Source organism: Equus asinus, chromosome 30 (assembly GCF_041296235.1).
Source record: "Equus asinus isolate D_3611 breed Donkey chromosome 30, EquAss-T2T_v2, whole genome shotgun sequence".
Classification (NCBI taxonomy): Eukaryota; Metazoa; Chordata; class Mammalia; order Perissodactyla; family Equidae; genus Equus; species Equus asinus.
This window is the reverse complement of record NC_091819.1, coordinates 29,867,131-29,873,225: the sequence shown is the minus strand read 5'-3', so window position 1 is coordinate 29,873,225 and position 6,095 is coordinate 29,867,131. Positions and strand designations below refer to the sequence as shown.

Sequence of the window (6,095 nt, the reverse complement as noted above, 5' to 3'; positions counted from 1 at the left end):
CCCAGCGGGCCAGGCCCGCGGGAGGAGGAGGACTCGTGACCTCGCGCGGGCTCCTCCGTACTGCGCCCCGCCTCTGCTTTCCGCCCCAACCGCCATTTTCAACCGTCGCTCGCGCTCGCGTGCACGGCCGCGGGCGGGGCGGGGCGGAGGGCGCGCGCCGCGCTGCTTTGTCCTGCGAGCGAGCCTGGGGCGCCTCCGTGTCCTTTGTCCTTCCGGCCTCGGAACGGGCCCCGGGCGCCACCTCGCTTTAGCTGCCGTTTGGCCCCGAGCGCCAGCCTCCACCACATGGCGGCCCCACGCTCCCCGCGCCGCCTCCCTTCGTTAAACGGCGCCGCTCGGCTGGCCTAGGGGAGACGGGGGACAAAATGGAGGCGGCTCGCCAGGAACATGCGCCAGCCGCGCGCGCGTCCGCGGCTGGAGGGCGGGCGGTGCCCGCGGGTCGGGCAGGGAAGGTCGGCGACGTGCGGCCTTCCCCGTCCGACTCCCCCGGCTGCGAGCCCTCCTGCCTTTTGTCCACCCTAAGGGAAACGTGCCCGTCGCCACCTCAGGCCCCCTTCATTCGTGTACGCGTAGGGCTCAAGTTCAGTCTAAGCACACGCGGACGCCTCGGAGGGGACCGTAGCGCAGGCCCCGCGGCCTCCCCGACCCCGCGGCCGCCGGCGTTGTGCGTGCGTGCGGGGGCGCCGTGCGTGCCAGGGGCGGGCGCCGGCCGGAGCGCCGGGTCCCTGAGCGTCTCCGCGTCCGCGGCCTCGGGGTCGCCGCTGCTCTTCTGCGGTGCCGGGAAGAGACAGCGCTAATCACCCATTTGTGTGTGACAGTTATTGTATTCTTAAATGCATAACTCTTGGAGACGTTGGACGGTTACAGAAAAAACACACACTGCGCTAATATATATTAGGAATAGAAAACAAGTCACCCTCCCAGCGATGTGTCGCCAGTTTGGGATGCTCTGACGCCCTGGCGCTGGCCGCGGAGCTCCTGCCCCGGACGGTCGTGTTGGGGCGGCGGTCCCCGCGGAGCGCGGGCGGCCCTTGAAGTAGCTCCTAGTTACGTTGTGAAGGAGGCGAACTGGAGGAGTAGCAGGTAAAACGCCATGTGCCGTCCTAGTTTGTTTTTATTGTGACTGAAAAATTGCTAGGGTAAGCTTAGTGGGGTCCTTTCATTTGTCTTTGCAAAGTATTTACATGTGTGTTATTTCTTGATGTTAAAAAATTGTAAATTTCACAAAAGTTGCATAATATTTACGTTTGATTTTTTGTTTTTGAGTTTCATAGTTTATTATAAAGTGGAAAGTAGAATTCTCTCACTTTCACTCCTTGTTTCTCCCTGTCTGAGGTAAACGCAGCCAACAGGTGATGTGTCTCGTTCCAAACTGGGCTCTTTTTCCTCATGAAAACAGCGGGGGACCGTGGGGTGAACGCTGCGAGCGCCCGGGGGCCCCCGCCCGTCCACACGGGGGGCGCGTGGGGGTGGCCGCGCGCGTCTACACGGCTGCGCTATGTTATTTGCATTCGCTAATTTACTTTTTGCCGTTTAACACTATGTCTTAGAAATCTTTTCATGTAAGTCCCTGTGGTTTTACTCATTCATTTTAAAGACTGCTCAGCAATCCTTTAATCGTTTTCCTTCTGATTGATAATATAGAAGGTTTCAATTTTTTCACTAATCCAAAAAAATGCTTGAGTGAGCATCTTTCTGCATATATCCTTGTGCACATGTGCGAGGATTTCCGTGGTGTAGATTTCTGGAAGTGGCCCGATTCAAAGGGGTGTGCACTTTGAAACATTTAATACCCTGCTAAATTGTCCTCCCCAAATACTGCCAGTTTGCATTCCCCATTAACAGCGTTAGAGTGCCTGGTTCCTCACAACCTTTTAACGCTGCCTGGTGGCACGTTTTAAAATTTTTGCTTATCTGATAGGTGAAAAATCGTGTGTTACTGCTTTGCACTTTCCTGATTATTAGTATGGTTGAGCATTCTTTCAAATGTTTACTGGTCATTTTCTACGAATTCACTTTGTATAACTTTCGTGCATTACAAAAGGTGGTTGGGTATGTGATTTTCTGATCAGTTTACAGCAGGTCTTTACAATTGTGGCTTTTAATTCTTATATTTGTAACATTTTCTTGTAGTTCCCTTATTTATTTTGTTTATGGAATCTTTCATTTCTCAAACTTAACTGTTTTTTTCATGGAACCCAATCTGTCAGTGTTTTCTTTCGTGGCTTTTGTTCGTGTGTCTTGCGTTAAGTAGGCCTTCTTGACTCCCATAATAAAAAGTATTCTCATAATTTTGAAAATAATCTTCATATGCTCCCTTTCTCAATAATTTTGATTATTTATCTCTTTTCCTATTTCTTAAAAAACCAACTTTTGATCTTATTGACCAAGTCTATTTTTTCTATTTCATTTTATATTTTACATTTTTTCTATTTACCTGGTTTCTATTTTGTTGTCTTTTTTCTGGCGTTTTGAATTGACTACTTAGTTTATTTATCCTCCATCTTTCTTGGTTTCTAATGAGTATATTGAAGGCTATGAAATTTCCTCTGGGAATCATTTTATGGTATATTACAGATTTTGACAGATTCTTACCTTTCTTTTCTAAATTTTCTATAATTTCAGCCTTTATTTACAAGTGAATAAGTCTGGATATGCTTTTGGTATTAATTTTTAGTTTTTTTGTTTTTATTTTGCACTGTGGCTATATATTTCTACTTTTTGGAATTATTGATTTTTGTGCGTGTGTGGTACCTGAGATTTTGTACATGTTCCATAGGCATTCGAGCATTCTCTATATTAGCATAAAGTTAAGCTTATTAATTATAGTAGTATATTGTGTATATTATAAGTATATAAACGACATAATAGCATTAAATTAAGCTTGTTGATTGTTATTCATCCATCGTTTTGTATAGTAAGGGTTTTTTTCATTGCAAGCAACAGACTCGGAGTCTGATTAGCTTAAACCAGAAAGAAATTTATTGGGAACATGTGGAGAAACTCCTCGAATTGATAGAAAGTTGAAGAGCCAGGTCTTGAAAAGGACAGCATCAAGGACAGTTCCGGGGTCTGCATAAAGGAGTGGCTTTTCAGGATGACAGTGAAAGCAAGGAATCACGATTAGGGACCTATTCAGTCTTATTCCTGCTATGGTGCTTTGCTTTTCAACCATGCTGTCTGTTCTAAGACTCCCTGTTTGTCTCACGGTTGATGCAGGTGCCCTGAGTGAGGTGGTGGTTTAGCATAGTGGGTGGTGTGGGGCCAGGAAAACTTTTCTCCAGGGCTTCCTTCCCTCTTGGTGGCTGTAGACATCCTGGCACGCTGCCTGGAGCGTCTGCCCTCACTCTCCCCTGTGGGAGGGGCGCCCAGTCTCAGCAGTCCCCTCCTAGAGAGCTGTCATTATCTGCTGGTGGCAACTTCGGGGGAGGGAACTGGAGATACCATTTTAGGGGTTTGGTGGGGCTGTGCTGGCAAAACTCATTTTTTGAGGTTCTCTCTTAGGCTTGTGTGGGGTGTTTTTTAATTGGGTATATTGTATGGGTTTAATAATCAGTCTGATCCCAACTCCTGTGTATCATCCAGACATTCCTGACTGTCCTTGTCTGCTGTGGTGCATTCTCCTGTCTTCCTAGCAGAGGTATGGATTTATTTTTATTTTTATTTTTATATTCCTTCTGTCATTTCAATAGGTTTTGGAGGAAGAAGTGATAAAAAGTTGTGTTGTCAGCCCTCTATAACCGGAGCCTGAATTTTCCTCCTCTTTCCTGTTTGTGTCTGCACATCCACGCATGTGCAGGTGTCTACGCCTAAGGGTACTACAGAGCTTATGAAGAAGCCCAGCTGTTTCCTGACACACTTCTCTCCACTCTGGAGTTCCACACTCCACAGGCAATGACTTTTATCTCTTTTGGCCCTTTCTTCTGGTAGTTTATCTTCATATTTCTAAAATGCTCATTTTTTTTTCTTTCTTTCCTTTCTTTTTTTTTTGTGCTGAGGAAGATTGAGCTAACGTCTGTGCCAGTCTTCCCCTATTTTGTATGTGGGTCACTGCCACAGCATGGCCGCTGATGAGTGGTGTAGGTTCATGCCCAGGAACCGAACCCAGGCTGCCAAAGCAGAGTGCACCGAACTTAACCACTAGGCCATGGGCCCAGGCCTAAAATGCTCATTTTTCTATTTCTTGATTTTTCAGTTTTAGGCATTATTTATTGATAATGAAAATTTAACTGTATTTTCCATCCCTTCCCCTCCCCTCATCCTCTCAATATGGTTGTATCACATTTTAAGAAGTTAAACCAGCATTCAGTGTATGCTTTGTTATGACAGTGTAAATGTTCATAGCTGAGCCATGCAGAGTACTATGAGCCATTTCTTGTAAAACTTTTTATTTTTCCTGGAGTTAATAATTGCTTTATTTGTTTATTTGCTTGGTTTTGTTGGAGCTAGCTCTTATTGGTGTTTTTTTTCTTTAGCATGAGAGATTATCTGAATTTTAGCATATCATACTCATTTGCCTCATAGGACAAACGAGTATTATATGCTCTTTTCTTTTCCTTACTGGCTCTTGAGAGCCAATTGTGGGTATCTCTTGTCCGCTCTGTGTTCAGTGACTTCACCCTGGTAGCTTGAAATCGGCTATAGTGGAAGCATTTATGCCATGGAAATCAGCAAAGGCTACATACAAATCAGGGCTTCTTTCTTTTTTTTCTTCTCTTCAGAGATGTGGTTCACCAGTATACCACTGAACGCACCTATCATTAATTTTTCTCTCAAAATTCTCCCAGCAAGCTCTGAAACTCTCTGGAGTGTGGTCAGACACTACCATCCACCTGGCTGTTGCTTCTTTGAGGACGTCTGCCCTGGAGCTTTTCTCTTCTTGTCCAGTCTGTTAATGGTTGCTTTCCAAGACTGATTCCCAACCATCAGCCTGGGCGTCTCATCGCCTCATGCCTGTGCTGGATCACCTGCTTCCTCAGTTTCTCGTCCTCCTCTTTCTTGGTTTATTCCCTCATCTTGGAGGAGTGTATCTTCCAGTGACTTCCTGGAAAAAAGTTGCATAGAAGGTAAATATTTTGAGATCATAATGCTCCAAAATATTTTCTTTCCTGTTAACTTTTATTGATATTTGGTTAAAATTGCATTTCTAGAATTATTCTCCGAATTATTATCCCTCCTGGAAATAGCAATCTCCTACATACTCATAATACTATTATCACACCTAAGAAAATAAGCAATAATTCTATAATTCATCTAGAATGTAGTGTATATTCAAATTTCCCCAGCTCAAAGAAGTTTTCCCAGTTTCCTTGCTTTTGTTTTTGCTTTCAAACAAGGATCCAACACTGCCTTTGGTTGTTAGTCTCTTTAGTCTCTCAGTCTAGGACAATCTCCTCACGTTATCTTTTCTTATGACATTGACTTCTTGGGAACTCTAAGACAGTTGTTTTGTAGAATGTCCCACATTCTGGATTGTCTCTTGGCGTCATTTACCTTATCTATCTACCATCCCCTTTATTTCCTATAAGCTGGAAGTTAGGTAAGTCTAAGGTTGGACTGTCTGATATGGTAGCCACTAGCTTCATGTGGCTATTGAGCACTTGAAATGTGGCTAATGCAAATGAGGGACTGAATTTTTAATTTAATTTAATTTGAGTTTAGATTTAAAAGTTCATACTCAGTTCTGTCATTGGAAAAATTATAAGTATATTTGGAACAACTTGGGTATGCAAATATACTTTTTCACCTGTAAATTTTATGAAATCTAAACACAGATCAAGTATTTTCAAGGAAAATTTAGCATCCTAATTGAAATGTGCTTTAAAAAAATGTGCTTTAAGTGTAAAAACACACACTGAATTTTGAAGACTCAGTATAAAAAAAGTAAAATTAATTTTTTTATATTGATTACATGCTGAAATACTAATATTTTGGATATAGTGGTTTGAAGTATTATTAAATTAATATCACCTGTGGGTTTTTTGGTTTCGTTTTTACTTTTTTTTATGTGCCTACAAGAAAATTTAATATTACATATATGGCTCACATTATATTTCTATTGATATGTACTGGTCTAGCAGCCTGATTAAATTCAA

At 43.5% G+C, this 6,095-nt stretch overlaps 1 non-coding gene across 45 annotated transcripts in view; it reads left to right on the top strand.

The window, feature by feature from the left end:
• Positions 1–6,095, top strand: part of LOC139042590 (uncharacterized) — a 54,702-nt gene that overhangs the window by 767 nt on the left and 47,840 nt on the right. For 18 of the 45 annotated variants that reach the window (XR_011499497.1, XR_011499500.1, XR_011499501.1 and 15 more), the window contains exons 1-3: positions 712–1,083; positions 3,693–3,891; positions 4,722–5,066. The exons of 1 other annotated variant lie outside the window; for it this stretch is intronic. This is a non-coding gene — a transcript (uncharacterized protein). Of the gene's footprint in view, positions 1–423; positions 1,084–3,585; positions 3,641–3,692; positions 3,892–4,721; positions 5,067–6,095 lie in introns of those variants that run through there. 26 more of the 45 variants (XR_011499509.1, XR_011499505.1, XR_011499508.1 and 23 more) reach the window with 16 other exon arrangements.